General features: G+C 39.3%; 1 protein-coding gene and 1 long non-coding RNA gene across 3 annotated transcripts in view; both read right to left on the reverse strand.

The window, feature by feature from the left end:
* asic1c (acid-sensing (proton-gated) ion channel 1c) overlaps positions 1-19,266 on the reverse strand; it is a 109,780-nt gene that overhangs the window by 69,708 nt on the left and 20,806 nt on the right. The gene's annotated exons all lie outside the window — the stretch shown is intronic.
* LOC147308312 (uncharacterized) lies at positions 6,096-7,660 on the reverse strand. The gene is made up of 3 exons (XR_015126047.1): positions 6,809-7,660; positions 6,612-6,723; positions 6,096-6,531 (listed from the first exon to the last, which is right to left on the reverse strand). It is a non-coding gene; the product is annotated as an uncharacterized LOC147308312 (long non-coding RNA).

Raw genomic sequence — 19,266 nt, forward strand, 5'->3', positions numbered from 1 at the left:
TTATGTCTATGTGCTTGATTTTATAAACATGTGGTAATGGGACACCCTTTTTTAAAAAACCTGATGTGATGAGCAACAAGTGCACATGACTGAGATATCAAAGGATGCTGCAGCCTCATATGGGTATAGCAGGTAAATGACATTAAATAACACACAGCTTTTTCATCAACTTAGTTCTAATTGGGAGCATAATTTACAAAGTTAACAATATGCTTTATTCAAAATAAAGAGTAATTTAAAACCCCGAAGAAGAAGCAAAGCATCTCTGGAAGGATCCCCACACATCATCAACACCTACCTCCAGTGCACTGAAGAAGTAAAATGATAAATGAGGCCCATTCAACATAAGACACCAGTTGTTTCACACTCAGTAAAAAGATATTCAGCTGAGACCTATTACTGTTCGTACCAAATCAAGACATATTGTGTTGTTTGTCAGCTATGTAGCCTAATAAGCTACATAAAGGCATTTAATATAGCACAATACCACTAAAGCACACTGTGAAAAGAGTTCGGGGTATAATGCACCTGAGCATAAAGACTTTGTCAGAGCCAGTAGAATAATATTTGACATTCACAAAATGTACTAAAATCCCCTTTCCACTCAGTGGGGACATAAAACAAATGCTCCCTGAAATGGTCCGAGTTCAAACTACTGAACTGAGCTCATATTTAACCAACTTTAAACATAAGGATTTATGGCATACATCACTATCCCACCATTATCAGGCATGTGCACACGTACTAAAATTGTCTCATAAAATAATTAAAGGAGATAATGAAAGTACAGGCCCGCCCACTAAATTTACTTCCCTCGTTTATTTTGTAATGACTGGCCAATCTTTCTTTTAACTTGCAAGGAGAAAAAAGTGAAGGATCAAAATGCTCTCTAATGCAGACTTAAAAGACAGGTTGGATTTTCATGTAAACACTTGGAACATGACGTGTATATGTGTGTGTGTGTGTGTAACAATCCCTATGCCGTGTGCATATATATGTGTGGGAGGCTGCATTGTGTATTTGTGTGTTTCTGCGTGTACAAACCAGTGGGTGGATACGTGCATGCATGGGAATGTGCCTCTCTGTGTCAGTGTGAGTGAGTATACACAAACATTTATTTGCTCTCCCAGGTCTTGTCTTGAATGTACACCAGCTGAATTTGACCTTTTGCTATCAACTAAAGCACCAACAAGGCTAAAGATCATAAAAACTGTGACAGAGATCAATTCTCTCATTTCCCCTCTTATGCATCCCTGGGGGTTCTTCAGTCTAAAACAGAATAAGTTGACCTCCTGCATGGAGAAACTTCTATGAAAACTTTACAGTGTCGTCAAAGGTATAATTAAGAGAGTAATAATTAATTAATTCAGCCCTTCCTGTGCTAGTGCTACAGGCCTCTGCCAAGTAGATAATGCTCATCTGTATCTGAATGACGAGGTCATGCTTCACTGCTTGTGGCTGTGCTCAGAGAAAATACTTTGTGACACAGCACAGCTGAGGTAAATAAGCAAACCTGTCTGTATCTTCGAATATACAGAAACTGTATCCTTAATGACTTCTTGAGGGAGATTTAAAAAAGAAAAAGATAAGGGGGTAGGTGGAGTATTGGATGTCTAAAACCTTGATTATCCTTTAAAGGTCCATAAGTCCACCAGGGTCCACTTGGGCCTGACTGGCACAAATTTCATCATCAGAAGGTGAGCACGAGGGTAGGACCTCCGAGTGCCTGTCTGTTTTTCGTGACTACAAGGGTCTTGTCTGTGGAGAATTTACATAACAATGCACCAAATGCACATACGCTGCACTTGAAGTCAGGACTTCAAAGAGGTCTAACAGGATCACTCAACTGTCCGTGTCCACGACGAGGTATAATCAAGACATAAGACTTTCATCCAAAAGTCCAAACCTTGTGCTAGTTCAACTATTTTTTTCCGCACCATTTAATTCCATCCATCCGTCATTATCTGCCGCTTATCTGAGTTTGGGTCACAGGGGCAGCAGACTAAGCAGCGACACCCTGACCTCCCCGGCCATCTCCTCCAGCTTATCTGAGAGGACACGTTGGGAATTTGATCTTCCCAAGCCAGCCGAAATGCATAGTATCTCAAGCGTGCCCTGGGTTTGCCCTGTGGCCCCTTCGTGCTAGGACATGCCTGAAACACCTCACCTAGATAGTGTCTAGGATGCATCCTAGTCAGATGTCTGAACCACCTCAACAGGAGGAGAAGGGATTCTACTCTGAGCTCTTCCTGAATGAGCCCTTCTCCTCACTCTGTCTCTAAGGGAAAGCTCAGCCACCCTTTGAAGGAGATTTATTTCTACCATTTGTAGCTACAATCTCATTTTTTCTGTATCTAACCAGAGCTCATGTCCAAAGGTGAGGGTAGGATAAGATCAACCAGTAAAAACAGAGCTTTGCTTTCACGCTCAGCTCTCTCTTTACCAAAAGAAACCAGCATAGTCTGCATCACTGCAGACACCGTCAATCCGTTACTCTCCCACTCCACTCTAACTTCACTCTAAACAAGACCCTGAGATATTTGAATTCTTCCACCTGGGGCAGCAACTCATTCCTGACCCGGAGTTGGCAATCACCCTTTTCCAGCTGAGAAACATGATCTCAGATTTGAAGGTGCTGATTCTGATTCGCACTTCACATAAACCACCCTAGTGCATACTGGAGGTTATTTGATTTTTGTGTTGCTTTGCTTGCTGTTTTCTTTGATTTAGGCATTTGGGAAGTCTAAATTGGAAGGGACACTCATGCAATCTTAGTGTAAATATCTATCTAACTGGAATGTTGCTTCACCATTGCAAAACTCAAATAAAGTGGCCTGTGGTGGAGTGTGCTTTATGGCTCTGCTGCAGGGAAGGAGTAGAGTAGTGGGTTCAGGGTGTGGTGCCAAGCGAGGCTGACCAACACAGCTGACCTCCATCATCTAATCATGCCTCCCTTATTTGAGTAGGATACCGGGACCTGAGCTGTGTGTGGTGTGGAGCTGAAGAAGGCAGCTGGAAAGCTACGCAAGCAAAGAGCGAACAACCGCTGTAAATAAACATCCACTTATCTTGCAACGCTGTGTGAATCGGGTCCTTTGTCACAGTCCTACTGTAACAGTGAGTAGCCAGTAGCCATGTTCAGTTCAATTATATTCCTGAAATGTCACAAGTAAATATAATGAAGAAAGTTTGTTTTCCTTGAAAGGTAAATGATAATTAGCTGTGTGGGAACAGTTCTTTAGGTACAATACAAGTATTTCTTCAACCCTCCTTTTTGTACGACCCTGAATTTACATCAGAATGCCCTCTCTCTCTCTCTCTCTCTCTCATACATACACACACACACACACACACACACATACATATACATATATATATATATATATATATATATATATATAGCCCCATTTTTTTTATTTTTTTTATTTCAAAAACAATTGATTGTTAACAAATGCAGATTCTGAGTGGGTATGTTTGTCACTTTTTTTCTTTTACGAATGCAAAAATGTTAATAAGCAACTGCTCTCTGATTTAGTGAAAAAAAAAAATCACAAACATCCCAGAGCCAAGCATGTTTGTGATGTTTGGCTGCAGTTTGTTTTCAGGCCTCTGAATCTCTGCCCATATCCAAGATGTGTTTCAGTGATTCGGGTACATCTGGTGCTGCGGCACTTGGATAAACAACTGAGCCAATCAGAATTTTGAAGGCGTGATTAAAAAGGGGAAAGTCTTGTTTTTGTGCCTCAGCATAAAAAAATACCAAATGGGGAAAAAAAAATGGGAATGAGTTTGTATGAGACTGAATAAACAATCAAAGTTATTTAGAGTACAAAAATAACTTTAAAGTCGTATGAGAAAAGTTGAATGCTGGATGTTCACAGCCAACATTACTGTGGCTTTGTTCTGACTGACACAAACAAGACCAAAATATCACCGATGACTGATGAGAGGGCGAAAAAACAAATGAGTAAAACTCAATAATGTGGTGAAAACTAATTCAATTAAGAACTGAAACAAACAGTTGATTGACAGAAATTTAATTAGCTGCCATTTTTATAATTAATCCTAATGTAATTGCACTTTCCTGAATGTGAATATTTTCTGCTTGTTGTCTTCTATTAAAACACCCCAAATTTATTTTGGTTTGGTGTCTGAATAAAAAACTAAATCTGAACTAGAGAATTATGACTTTATTACAGAGAAAAAACAGATAAATAGTAGAAACAATCCTGCTTGTCTCAGTCAGCTTTAACTGTTCATCACTTTTTACACTCTGTCTTTTATTATATTGTCAGTTCACCAATTATTTAAAGGTAATCACAGCAGTAAGTCTGAGAGAGCAACAGACATAAAAGACATTATTGTATAACACTTGGACAACAGCATCCAGAAACAACAAATTAACTGTTATGAGTACTCATAAAGTATGATCACAAGCTCACCGCTTGTTAGTACTTTGAATTTGGCTGCAAACCGACATAGCAATAAATATTACTTAGCAAAATGTGCTGATGCAAATATGAAACAAAAAAAACTATTCCCTCCTTCCTTGGCACATCACAGCAGCACTACTGTGTGTGAGGTTGGCTACGACTGTGACAGTTAACGCCGCCTCGGTGAAACATGTATGCATCAATAATAAACTCACTGCACCTTTACCCTTCCCCATCAGGGCCCTGTTTCAGGAAGCCGGTTTGGAAAACTCAGAGTGAAAAACGACACTCACGGTTGAGTAACCCCGAACTGTCCAACTCGGAATATTCCGTTTCAGAAAGGCTGATAACAATTAGTTCAGTCAACGCGGAGTTGCTTTAACCCCAAGTGAAGCGCGCGGACGAGGATACATAAAGCCCTGATAAGCGGAGCACAGATTAAGCGAGTCACCATGGAGACGGAGGGAAAGAAGGCGCGGTCAATGTATTTCACAGCGCTTGAGGCCGAAATTCTGATGGCAGCATATGCCGATAACATGCAAATTCCGCGGAAAAAAGTAACACAGCCACAGCTGCAAAAGCATGCATGGCAAAACATAGCCGACAGAGTCAATGCGTGAGTGTTAATTTAAACATTGATCGAGGGATTTCCACCCATTTAACACGTTATTTTATCATATGTTATTTTATTTGTTATTTTATACATTTTATTTTGTGATGTGATGTGAGCGCAGGTGCAACCCAACAGGCCCCAAACGTGCCTGGCAGCAAGTAAAAATGAAATATAAAAATATAGTCCAAACAGGTAAGGTGTAATTGTATTATGAGCCATAGTGCTTGGTCTGTTTGTCCCATGTAAATCAATTGCAGTTAGAGGCTACATTAATTTTCTTTCTGTAAGCACTTATTGAAATTATCTGAGCACATTACAAGTACATATTTGCTTACTCTGTATGCTCAAATGTGGCCCGTTATAGCCAACAGAAAAAAAGCGGAGGCCCGAAAAACAGGTGGGGGTCCTCCACCACCACCACTCACAGAGGCTGAGCAGTTGGCCCTCAGCCAAAACAGTGGGCGCCCTGTGGCCGAAGGCATCTCTGCGGGGACATCCTCTGAGTCAATAACCCCGCAAGACACAAGTGCCTACATAAGGGGTAAATTCAAAATAATACATGATGTGCATACATCCTTTCTTCACAGTCACCTTTGCAGTGCGACACATTCATTTGATAAACTCTTTACCATAATGAATTATTTTGTAGTGAAGTTATTTTCCGACTGATTTTGCCTTCCCTCAGCCTTGGTTGTCTTTGAGAGCATAATGACAATGAAGTGTAAGGTGCTTGGTATGTTTGTTAATTGCCATTTGGTCCCTTGTAAGTTATAAGTGACCTGTATAAACCTCATATTCTATCAGTTGATGGTGATGGTGTACTGCATCTGGTGCAGCCTCCTGTTGAGCCAGACCAACATGCAGTTGTGAGTAATACTCCACAGATTATATGAGTTTACAGTAGAACAGCAATGTTGTCTATTTCTTTACTACAGGAAAATAATGAAGAAACATTGACAGCTGTTACAGAGGAGGAAGCAACAGAGACACTTTATGAGGTTTACATCTTTTAATACTTTGTGTACAGGAAATACAGGCGACCAATAAAGCCAGTTGAACAAAAAATCTGTTTATTCTTCTTTCAACATGTTGAGGTGATGGGTCAAAAGAAATGATTGTGACATATGGTGTCTCTGACTGCTCTTCCATCTTGTATGTCCGTGGGAGGGTCAGGATGTTCATGGTTTGGATCACTGCTGATGTTTGGTTCAGAAGGACAGTGTTCTCCTCTAATTGTGGCAATGTTGTGAAGAATCACACATGCCACAATAATGTCACATGCCCTTTCTGGGGTGACCCTGAGTCTTTGCAGGCACTGGAACCGGGCCTTAAGCATTCCGATAGTCATTTCAATTCTGGCTCTTGTCCTGCAATTAGCCAGATTATATCGCTGCTGTGGGCCCGGTTCAGGGTCAGGGTAAGGGGTAAGCAAATAGGGTAAACATGGATACCCCCTATCACCAAGCAAGTAGCCAGTGAACTCTCCTAAGACAGAAGGGTACACTTCAGTTCAAATGTCCCTGAAGCAATTGGTCTTTATATATTTTAAAGTATTCTCAACTCACCATGTCCAAATTTTGTGCTCAGTGTACATTCACGGAATATTTGTGAGTCATGGACAGAGCCTGGCCGCTTGGCTTCCACATTTGTGATAATGTTGGCAGCATCACATATGATCTTCACAGTGCAGAGAACACAAATTAGCATCCATTACTATGATGAAATAATTTGTTAGTTTGAAATGCTACAGGGAACTATGTACCTGTACATTAATGCTGTGGAAAGACTTCCTGTTCACATAGTCTCCTTCATTTACTGAAGGAGCAATGATTGGAATGTGAGTGCCATCTGTACAGCCAATCACGCCTGGGAACCCTGAAAATAAATGTGCAATTTAAGTAGTAGTCCAAGTATCACCACATCATACATTAAGTTTTGGTCATCCTGATACCTGCAATTTTGTGGCATCCCTCTTTGATAAATCTTGTGGGTCTATGACCGGGGAACACCACAGACGAGTACAGGAGACGTTTCAGTGCAACTGTAACATTCCTGACTGCCCGACAGACGGTAGCCTTGGAAACGTGCTCAGCGTCACCAATATTATACAGAAAGCTCCCGTTTGCAAGAAACCGAAGTGCAATACAAATAATATGCAATGAACTGAGAGGATGTCCACGATGTGTCACATGCGTAATATATGGCCTGAGGATGTTATCCAAATAAATTATAGATTGTGCTGAGAAACGGTAACGTTCGCACAGAAAATCATCAGGAAATGATAAAATGTCCAAACGCGCTCTGATCACTCTCTCCCGGCGGAGAGCTCTGCGGAGAATTTGGGCTTCACGATCTACTGGCTCTTCAAGGAAGTGGCACGCCATGTCCGACACTTCCTACTGTCAGGTTTCCGACAAAGGGGCGGAGACAGTCAGGGTTAGTTGTAGTAAACCTGCTAGGGGGCAGGTTAGCTTCACGGAGTGTGTCGTCATAGTGACTCACTCAGGCTGCAGCTGAACTCGCTTTGTGAAACCGAAAACCCAGAGTTTTCGTTAACTCAGGGTATACTTACTCAGTTTTTCCACTAAACCGGCTTCCTGAAACAGGGCCCAGGTGTTCATTGAGTTACAGAGGACGAACAAACCTCAGTCAGTCTACACACATGACCTTTTCAACTTCAACTATGTATCAGCAAAGAAGCTGCACCTCTGGCTCATTGAACAGGGTGATATTTTTAAGCACCAGAAAACCTTTGGCCAAGGACACATTAAATGATTCAGTCTAAGTCTTTTAATACCTAAGCCGTTTGCAAAGGCATCCATCAATATTCTGGCTGGCTTTATCAAAACCCCCGAACGTCATAAAATCTGGACACGGGAATCATCAGGTCACAAGCCCTTGCAACAAAACAGATTTCCTCAGTTACCTCTCTATATTCCAAGGTAAGAGCTGGAAAAAGGAGACGTAATCCCTCACACAGTTATTAAAACTAGCCAAATGGATCTCTGAGCACATGCAGACAAATCTTTTCTCAGCTGTCAATCAGGTGCCGTGAGGGAAACGGTAATAACAAATGCATTTCTTATCAAACCTTTTCTGAATTTCCTTGCAGCAGTGCCACAAAATAACAACCAAATTTTGTGTTTTTCCATGGTCTGCTGGGCTGAAGCTGCCCCGTCAGCAGTTTTGTCTGCAAGAGCACGAGACAGCCGTGTCCCAAAAACAGAGGAACCAAGAAGATACAATTGGCAATGACATTGGCTGCCACAGAAGTAATTGATTTCCTGATATGTTTCAAAACAATAGCAAAGAATAAATACAGTAACATCACAAAGCTATCTGAGCAAATGATCTAAAGAAAGGGTTCTTCTTAAGACTGGCTGGCATGTCTGTGAATGGATTGTAGTTCTTTTATCTTTAGCAAATGTTCTTTTTTGTTTTGTTTTGTTTATGAGACACAGTATGTATGCCACTTCTCTCCAGCTTAAAAGTAAAATCTATTTTAGTTATCCTTAAATATGTCACTAAATAAAAAGCACATGAAGCTTTTAAGTTACAGACATTTGCAGTGGCAAGAAAAGATCCTCTTAATTCACAAAGTTTAATAGATGGAAATGGGACGGAAACCACTCCTCTGACATTGCATGGCCTTGTAACAGTAAAACTACTTAATATCATATAAATAAACTTCGTCTATAATTTGGTCATTTTCAGTCTAGTTCCTCACCAAATCAAATTAAGAATGGTAATGTAATCTTTGTGATACACAGCAAAACTACCCACACTGTGACTTCAGTAGAAACAAGATGCTCCGATAACAGTTGTAAATACAAATAAGAGCCTTTCACATAGTTTTATTGTTGCAGAATTTACCTTCAGTATCATCGATTCAACAAGTAAATATCACCTTACACTGAAGAGTCCTTCACCCCACGTCCCATGTTTCCTCCACCCATAGAGCATCGTAAAAATATCTCTAATATAAAATAAAGTCCTTTTCCACAAGAACTACTGCATCTTTTTCTCAACAAACTGCCTTAATGCCATAAACTATTGCCGGTTAAATCTGAGAAAAGGCCTTTGCCAATAGGGCTTATACATGTGTGTCTACACAGTTTTTGAGCTTTAACTGTATATCTTTGTTATTAGAGTTTCCATTTCAAAGCAGTGAATCGTCTTTTAGAGGACAGGCCGTACATGTTCATTTGTCTGTTTCTGCCTCTTTAAGTTTACCTCTCTTCCTGTGTCTGCATCAAAGCTTTGATGTGTAAACTGTATATTCATTATGTTAACAACCCATATTTTAAACAGTGGCTGTAACTTTAACTATAGTGAGAAAAATATAAATAAATATTTAAAAATGGGCAGCTAACAGGGTAATGCTCATTCTTTCTCTTCACACAGAGTCTTCACACAAGCAAGTCAAGGAGGTAATAGGAAACAGACTTGACTCTTTAACTCAGTGTAATCTGTGACTGACACTGGAAATTATGGTCATACAGATACAAGGTATGTTGATAAGGGCTTACCATAACAGCTAAAGGCCTTTTTTAGATGCACTGCAGCTACACTGCCTATTTCACCTTGGGGTATACAATGCTCGAACAGGACATATTTGTATGTTTACTGTATGTTGCAGATGTACAGTTTATTATTATTAAACTCTTAAGACGAGTGTTTATGTGTACAAACACTGCCATATTCTCATATTAATCACACCATCTGTCCACAGTAATCAAAAGGTTTGTCTAGCCCGCAACCACCCATGAAATACTCATGAAATACTACCACTTGACATAAATGCTCCTCACTCACAGGACTGGAGGAACATCCCTGAAATCAAAACAAAAACCCTCCTGACAAACTCGAGTCACTGACTCAAATCGTGTCACTGTGTTCAGCGAACAGAGGAAACCCTCAGGTCAGGCTCAAAGAACAGTCTGGGTGTGTCACAACCTCACATAAATATTTCCACTGCACCACAGTCTGATGGGAGTGTGTATCGAAAGCATAAACTGCAGTAAAATAAGACTTGGCTTTATTTGGCTTCCTCACAATACAAGTAACCGCTCGTCCACAACGCAGATACACGCAGAGACGCACAGAATAACCACAAATGCTGGGTTTCACCTCACCTATTGTATTCACTTTTGCAGTCTATGCTATTTTAATTCAGTTTGTAAACCCACCTATTGAGGTTAAGGTAATTACATCCTGTGTTCAACACCATTTCACAATGCAATGATGCAAGAGACTGAAAAAAAAAATCTAATCTCCTGCAGCTTTGTGCACTTTGTCTGTTTGTGCTTCAGAAAAGAATGAAGGGGCAATGCAGTTGCCTCGTCATTTGTTCGCTCATGTTGCCTTCTTTCCAGCAATGTTTGGGGACAAAGGCAGCATGCAGATCCCGTGTGGTGTTAGGTTGGCTTTAAGCTTTGGGCACAGTGGATTTAGCTGCATATTGATTTCTACAATAATGCAGTTGTGCTTTGTTAATCAAGCACTCTGGCAGTAAAACTTATTTTAAGCTTGTTTTTAGGCTTGTTAACGGTGTAACAAGATCACTTGGCTGGGTTAAAAATTTTGATTATTCTACAGAACAGAGTCAGGAAAAAACACACAAAACACACACAAAAAAGGAGTTTTACCCCTACAAAATGTGATTCGGTACAATTTGTTTGAAATGTAAGGTACATAAAGACTTTCATTTGACACTCAACTACTCTATTAATCAAGGTAGATGGCTTTCCTTGTACCTATTTAGCTGAGGCTGGCCAGAGCTCATCATGGTGACTCTGTGATGGATTGTGTGTATGCTTGAGTAAGAAACAGTGCTCTCTGGGTCAGGCTAGCCGCAGTGGCACACAGCCATGAGGAATTAGCTGAGTTTGCCCCACATTTCTTTGCACTGACATGAGTCTGTAGATTCACTCTGGTCAATAAAACACAGTCTGGGGTGGGAGGAAGAGGGTGACTCATCATTCCACTTTGTATGTATATTTGGCAGAGTAAAACTGTGGAGTAACATGTTTGTTATCATGCAGAAATCATAACCTATAACTAATTTTGCTTTCAGAAAAGAAAAAAAGGAATGTCCCTATGAAGTCAAGGTGACGGAGGGAACGCAAATGTGATTTTTATCTACCACATTTCTGAATCAATCCAGAGAGTCCAAAAACTGATTTTGTTAGTTGCTGATAAAATCGCAGGCGGCGTGTGGGTGTAGTCGTAAGCACTGTCTCTTCATAGCAAGAATTCTCTTTCTGAGTTTGCATGTTCCCATTGTGTCTGCAAGAATTTTCTCTTGGTGCTTCAGCTTCCTCCCACAGTCCAAAGAGATGCATGTTAGGTTAATTGATGATGTACGGTTGGCTGTCTCTTTATGTTAGTTCTGCAAAGAACTGGCAGGAGTATGCCCCTCCTCTTCCCAAATGGCAGTTAGAATCGGCTCCCCCAGCAACCCTTTACAGGATAAAGTGGGTATAACTCATGAGTGAACAATATTAATATGGTTTTTTAACGTTAAGAATTAAAAATGTAGAACAATAATTTGGAAATTGTCCCTCCACACACAGACTTAAACTTTTGTCAGCTTCTTCCTGTAACGCACCAAATATCAGTGTGATTCCTCCTACATAAACAGGAGTTGTGCAACCAAAACTGGCACACAGGTATATATTAGGTTCTTATCTATATCCAGTATTATGATGTCGTTACATTACCTAGCAACAACCTACCAACAGGCTAAAATGATCCATTTTATAAATTTATGCCCATATAGCACCATATAAAATTATCATATCATTTGAACTTAATGTGAACAACATATAATTTATATCCAAGAACTTGAATATTATGATATAAATGATATATTATAGCAGCATCACATTGCCTGGCAACCACCTATTTTTTTAATAATTCAATTCAATGTGCTTGAATTACAGAGTTTCAACACAATGGCCCCAAAAAGGAAAGGTTCTTCATTATCCCACAGCACTGAAGGTGCTTCACGGAAGAAGAAGAAGAAAAATAGGTACACTGAATTTCAATATGAAAGAGAATATTTTCTAATATTTATTCATATAAAGAAGATCTACCACCCATTTTTTTTTTTTTTTACTTTTCTCAGCGTGATTAAATAAATGAATATCCCAATGGCGCAACAACACCAAATAAAGTGTAACTTACTGACAAAACAGAGGTTGGCATTATATTTTATCTCATAAAATTAGCAAAGCAGAACCCTCATCTACTCCAAGTAGTGTTGGTGGTTGAGGTGGGGGAGATTAAACTAATATCAAAACAAAGAGGGTGCTGGCTAAATGTTTGTAAAACTCAGAGGAAAAAATACACACATCTTTAACTGAAACGAAACTAATGTATGACTTGGGCAGTGAAAATAATTTTCATGTAAGGGAAACATTCAGAATGTAACTAAAGTCTACTAATATTATCATCAAATTATACCTGAAGGACTAAAAACAAAAGCAGTCATTGTGCAAAATGATACGTCTAGTTTTTTGTTGTTTTTTTTACCTGAAGCACCATTAATGAACTAATGGGATAGCTTCACTTTAATTGTCTAACTTTAATTGAAATTAACAAATAGCATAAGCTGTCAAATGAACATAGTAAAGTAAATGAAGTTTTCCCTCGAAAATATACTAGCATGTTAAGAAAAATACAATAGAAATGCTCATGCAAGTTTCAAGACTGCTGGTAAAACACCACACACCAGCGTCTTTGTCTGCATGACACAGCTAACAGCATCGGTGGGGAATATTGTTCATTAAAGAACACTGTAATATATTACTGTAATATATTTTCAGTAAATTGCATTTAGCCTTTTTTAAACAAACAAGCTGCTTTCATTCAGGGACCTTTATCACCACCAATTAGCTTAACTGCCAGCTAAAAACATGAGTGCACAGTGTGTAAAGTGTTTACTGGAACTATGCTGTGTACAGTCAACTGGAGATCAAATTTCTGAAACAAATCTAATTGTGGCATTACAAAAGGCTCTGTCCTCCATTTTATTAATTCAATTCAGTTCAATCAACTCCAAATCACAACAACAGTCACCTCAAGCCACTTTATATTGTAAGGTAAAGATCCTGCTGTAACATAGAGAAAACCCCAACAATCAAACAACCTTCTTTGAGTTAGCTCTTGGCTACAGTGTGAAGGAAAAACTCCCTTTTAACAGGAAGAAACCTCAAATAGAGCCAGGCTCGCCGGGGGGGAGACGACGACACCACTTCTACATTATTGCTTGACTTAATAAGTGTAGATCAGCTATTTCAATTAAATAATTAAATATAGGAACATGTCAACATGCTGGTAGTACTTGTTAAAACATTAAAACTGTACAACAGTAAGTACTCATGGATCAAACCACATCCACCTTTACACTATGTCTTTTTTTTTTTTTCATCTCAACAAGAAGGAGTTAGAGAGTGCAATCCTCCACCAACAGATCTCACTTTAGGCAGTATTAACTTTTAAGGGATTAGTGTATATATTAATATACATATTTCTGTATATTAATTTGGGGGGGGGGGGGGGTTTGCTCTTTTTAAACCCATTTTAAGATCTGTGTAGTGCAGTAAAAATAAAAGTAGCATGACAGGCATTTTTTTTTCATACAATTATTATGGAGGAGTACACAAAGGGTAATATGTATTGATCTGTAAGTAAGAAAGACATAAATAACAGGAGCTTATTATATAATATTATACTAGAGTATATTTCAGTATAACTCTAACTAAATATCTGACTCCTGGCACCTTGAGGTGACTGTTGTTATGATTTGGTGCTATATAAATTAAATTAAATTAAATTAAATTAAATTAAATTAAATTAAATTAAATTAAATTAAATTGAACTGAATTGAATTAACTAACTACTGACAATACTTTTTTTAATAATAATAATGGATTGCATTTATATAGCGCTTTTCGGGGCCCTCAAAGCGCTTTACAATTCCACTATTCTTTCACTCTCACATTCACACACTGGTGGAGGCAAGCTACAGTTGTAGCCACAGCTGCCCTGGGGCAGACTGCCATATCGCGCCATCGGCCCCTCTGGCCATCACCAGTAGGCAGTAGGTGAAGTGTCTTGCCCAAGGACATAACAACCGAGACTGTCCGAGAGACGGGGCTCGAACCGGCAACCTTCCGGTTACAAGACGAACTGCCAACTCTTTGAGCCACGATCGCCCTTTAACCTCCTAGGAGCTGGCGTCCACATATGTGGACATCACATTTTGGGTTGTTTAGATCACAATACTAAATTTTGCTCTACAAGGGCCTGATATCCACTGATGAGGACATTATACTGCCACTGTTCTATCAAAATTTAAAACGAATGACCTCATATGTGAATATTAGGCCCTTGTAGAGCAAAATCAGGTAAAAAGATAATCATTAGTTTTTACATTCATCAGGTCCCAATCAGCCCAAATAGCAAAGATAAATTAAAAGTGCATGCCCTGAAAGACTTTGATTCTCAGGAGGTTAAGTATATGATGGGTGTTGGAGTGAAACTGAAAGATATGGAAATTAAAAGCAAGTTCAGAGGTCAAATTTAAAATGATATTTGGATACAAACTATAATGTGATATTTAACATCCCCTACACCAGCAACATTTCCTAAATGTTGCCAATACAAACAAAAGGCAGAATGACTTTAAGCATAGCTTTAAAAATAAAAGACATTTTATGAAACTATGAAACCTTTTTTGATATTTCGATATTAATCCCCATATATAATTCCCTATATGCCTATATGTTGTCAATACTAACAATAGCAATATGAAACATAGCTTTAAATAGCTTAGGCTTTTTGTCAATTTTTTACCAATAAATATTTGGTAAATGGCCTGTATTTGTATAGTGCTTTTCTAGTCCCTAAGGACTCCAAAGCGCTTTTCACAACCAGTCATCCACCCATTCACACACTGGTGATGGCAAGCTACATTGTAGCCACAGCCATCCTGGGGCGCACTGACAGAGGCGAGGCTGCCGAACACTGGCGCCACCGGGGCCTCTGACCACCACCAGTAGGCAACAGGTGAAGTGTCTTGCCCAAGGACACAACGACCGAGAGTGTTGGAGCCAGGGCTCGAACCGGCAACCTTCCGATTACAATGCGAACGCCCAACTCTTGAGCCACAATCGCCCTGTTAGCCACGATCGCCCTGTTATTTAAGAAGACCTGAGTGGATTTAAGCCGAATTTTAAAGGATTGTTAACAGGACTCAACACCCAGAATTCATTCAAAACTTTCAAGCTATCATGTTTGCAGACAGAGAGAATGACAAGCATGCACACAGCGGAGAATTAATAAAACACCTGTAAACTTTTGCAGCTGTACCTTGCACAGCTGTAGTCTATACTCAGAAAGACAGACTGGCACATAAATGAGTGCCACACTGGTATTAGCTAACAGCTCATATTGGCCTATTAAAGCAAGATCAGCACTGGTTGTCTGATGTGCACGGATGTGAAAACTTTTTTTCTTTACAGAAAATAAAGCAGATAATGATGCTTCAGATAATTTGGAAATGGTGACATTATGAGCAGAGCAGACGGTGGTGGGAAGTCAAGCAGTGTCTTCACAGTAGGTTGCTAACTAGTTTGTGAAATACATTGCTGGAAATTTAATAAAGAACGATCCCACCATTATCTCTTTTTAATTTAACTGTACAATAATATGATATTGGGCTATATACTGATATATATGTATATTAATATCAGAATGCTTTTAACATGCTGCTGATGAAGGAAACCTGCTTCGGGCAATGACTGTTTGATTCAGGCAAATGTTATGGCTGTTTAAATATCAAGTACAATTTGTATTCACTATTCACAAACCCCTCAAAAAGAGGGGGAAAATGCTGGGCAGAGGGGAGGCGAGCGGGGAGGCGAGCGGGGAGCCTCCGTGAAACCCCCTGGTGCTTGACGTTTGCTGAATCAATGAGATAAACATAAGGGCTCTGAATGTCAGAGTTTACATCTACAAGATTGAAGACTTAAATTTGGTCACTGGCGACTGCTCTTAGGGAAAATTCCATTTAAAAAGGTCAGCCTCAGCTCTCCTCATACTAAATAACTAAATGTCTGGGGTCTGGGTCCCTGTACGGCTCTGGCCTCCTGTATCAAAAGCATGCAAACGAATTAAATACATTTGCCTTTGTTTCTTCTTCTTTTTCCTTTTTTTTTTAAACACCCATTCTTGAAAACAGACATTTGTTATACCAACATAAATGTCACTTCTTATAGTGTAATTCCTCCATCTGAACTACTAAATCTACAATGACACGGACCTTTGAATTTAATATGTTGTCCTACCATATGTGCAGTACTCTCCATCAGTGACTACCTTAATTGGCCGACACATTTGAGAGGACAACAATTAATTTTCTGCTTATTCAATCCTCTAATTCAATCACACCTAAACAAAGATTAGCTAAACACTTGGCACTGATGCTCGCTTATTCATACAAGTCGCTGCCAGGGTCCTTGCTGAGGTCTGATGGTGGGACTACAGCTTCATAAGAAAAACCTGGCGGCCTTATGGATGGGTCTCTGGCTGGGATTAGACTTACAACAGAAGACCAGGTGGCTGTGCAGTAGGAGGCTCTTGGCAGGAGGCACTTTTGTGAGACTGGAGGGGAGGAGAATGTTATCCTGCTGGCTGAGGGAGCTGTTTCTCACCCCCCTGGTACAAGCCGAGCACCATTCTGCCAGAACACGCCTGTGGCGTGTGGGACTTTCACCAAGTCTTGAAGGGAGAAGCTGAACGTCAGTTCACTACTAAGATTTTACAACTTCATTTTCTCTTTTATTTGGAGCTTAATTTTGTTGTCACTCCTAAAAAAGGTTATTGCTATTGTACAGATTAAACTTAACACACAAAGCTTGGAGTGGCAAAGGTTAAAAATCTCAACATGTTATAGATGCTACATTACTAGCGCCAACTGCTTGAAGTGCATCACAGCATAGCCCTCTGTATACATAACCAACATGTGTAAATAGAGAAAAATTAAGAACAATACATTTTTGGTCATTTTAAATTATAAAACTGGAATACCAAAACACCACAGCAGAAATAGCATAACATCAAAGATGCAAACACATCAAAGCATCCCTCTGCCAACCACTTTTAATGTGGAGCCAGAGTCAGTATTGTTATACTGTTATCACAATTATATGCAGTGTTCACCTCACCAAACATGTCAGCAACCTAACATGAATAAAAGACAAGAGCATGGCATTTTTTACATTGGCTCTGGTTTGCAGGCAAGAGAGGAAATTGGTCTGGTAAATGAGATTGGGGTGGGTGCTGAAGGCGAAGGAGGCAGGAGGCACAAGTTTCAATGAAATCCTCTTTACAAGGATAGCCTGTGAAAGCCTGAATGAGTACAAACCTAAACCTGGAAAATGAGGAGTAACAGCAGCCTAAGTGAGTTTTCCCCCGGCTCTCTCATCCCTCTGATGATAGGTTAAAAAAAAAAAAAGCAACAAATCACTTCTTAAATATAAAATGCATAGCAACTGAGTGGTGCTGTGGGAAAATCTGCAGCAAGCTTTATTTATAAAACTGTTTTTTCTTTCTTTTTGTTTCGTTTTCCTCGTTGAAACAACCACAGAAAGTCATTTGTCTTTGAGAATTTATTCAGCAGTGAGAATCTGTCTAAACCAGTGTGAAGCACTCTTAACCCTTCCATGTGTGATCTCTCCTAAAAATCCCCCTTTTGAATCACTATCACAACTGTTGTTCCCAAACTCGATGTGGGCACAATTCACATGGATCTAGCTAATCTTGTCACATGTTCTGTTCTTCTGGTTCTGCTAATTCCATCGCTTTTTACATTTTTTTTTTTTTTGTAAATGGATATGTAAGAGAAGGCGACTGAGCAGACGAAGGCAACACTTGTGAAAATGCAATCACAACCACATCGACAATGACCAAAAATAGAAATTAAAAGTGCAGTGCCAATAAGTATGGCTGTCTCGTTACAGAATGTTACACAGATTCTTGTATCAACACATACTGAAAACAAACTCAGAGAAATATCACTTGCCAACAGCTTCCAATCAGTTGCTCCAACTGAGGAGAATTATCAGACCCATAATGAGTTCATTAGGATAATGAAACAGCCTAGGCTGATTTTCTATTCTGCATCTTAAACTGTTGTATTAGCTTCTCCACTAGCAATTTAGATTAGCAAAGCAAAACAGACTCAAAAAAATGTATTGAGCAGATAAGATGTTGCAGAATGCACAATGGTTGAAATATTTTGCATCTCAAATGACTGCCGCTGAGAAAGTATAAGTATGATCTAAATGAACACAGCTGTGTCTGCTTGTAAATTGATGTTTTGCACTCAAACATGCGGCTTTACAAAAATATCCTTGACCTATGTGGGGTTTTTGAAGCCAGTAATAATATATGATATTGGATATTTGTGGTAACAACATAGATTAGTTTCGCAATATTTCGCAATAAATGCATGCCCTAAAGCAATCATTCAAACACACCACAGACAGAATACAGATACTATGTTAACAGTAGCTGTCAAAACAAACAGCAGCTGTTTATATGAAGTTCTTTTAAAGTTTTCTTTATTAACCCACTTAAAACTGACCTATGAAACATTCAAGCATAAAGAAATCACCTAACTTGGGGGATGAACGAGTGTCATGTCTACACATAACAAACAACTTAGAAAAGGAACAATTTTAAATTGTATCTTTAGGCACTTCTTTACTTGCAGCCTGTCATAAAATTCACATAATTGGTTCCCAATTCTTGAGTTGAATCTATGAAAAATGTCAAAGATAATGTAGTTTGACAGCCATAAAAATTGTATTTCTGCACCAACAAGGTAATTCCCAAAGAGCTATTAGCCGAAAACTTGGCACATCTCAGCAATGTGTGCAGTGTATCCTTAAAAATTTTAAGGAAACTGGAAAAGTGGAAGACAAAGAAGAAGTGGCAGGTTTAAAAACCCATCTGCACCAGTTGAAGCATATCTGAAAGTCATGTCCTTAAGAAACCGGAAAAAGAAAAAATCTAAGGACCCGAGAGATGTATCTGGCCCTTCAGTTGATCCATCTGCTGCTCCCTGAAGCTTCATTAGAATTGGTCTCAGTTGCTTAGAAAGGTGGCTGTCAAGAAGCCATCCTTAAAGGAAATAGGCAAAAAAAGGCT

This window comes from Aulonocara sp. 'chitande type north' Nkhata Bay, linkage group LG18, assembly GCF_057382095.1.
Source record: "Aulonocara sp. 'chitande type north' Nkhata Bay isolate Kocher_YH1m ecotype deep benthic linkage group LG18, A_spYH_male_GT1.1, whole genome shotgun sequence".
Classification (NCBI taxonomy): Eukaryota; Metazoa; Chordata; class Actinopteri; order Cichliformes; family Cichlidae; genus Aulonocara; species Aulonocara sp. 'chitande type north' Nkhata Bay.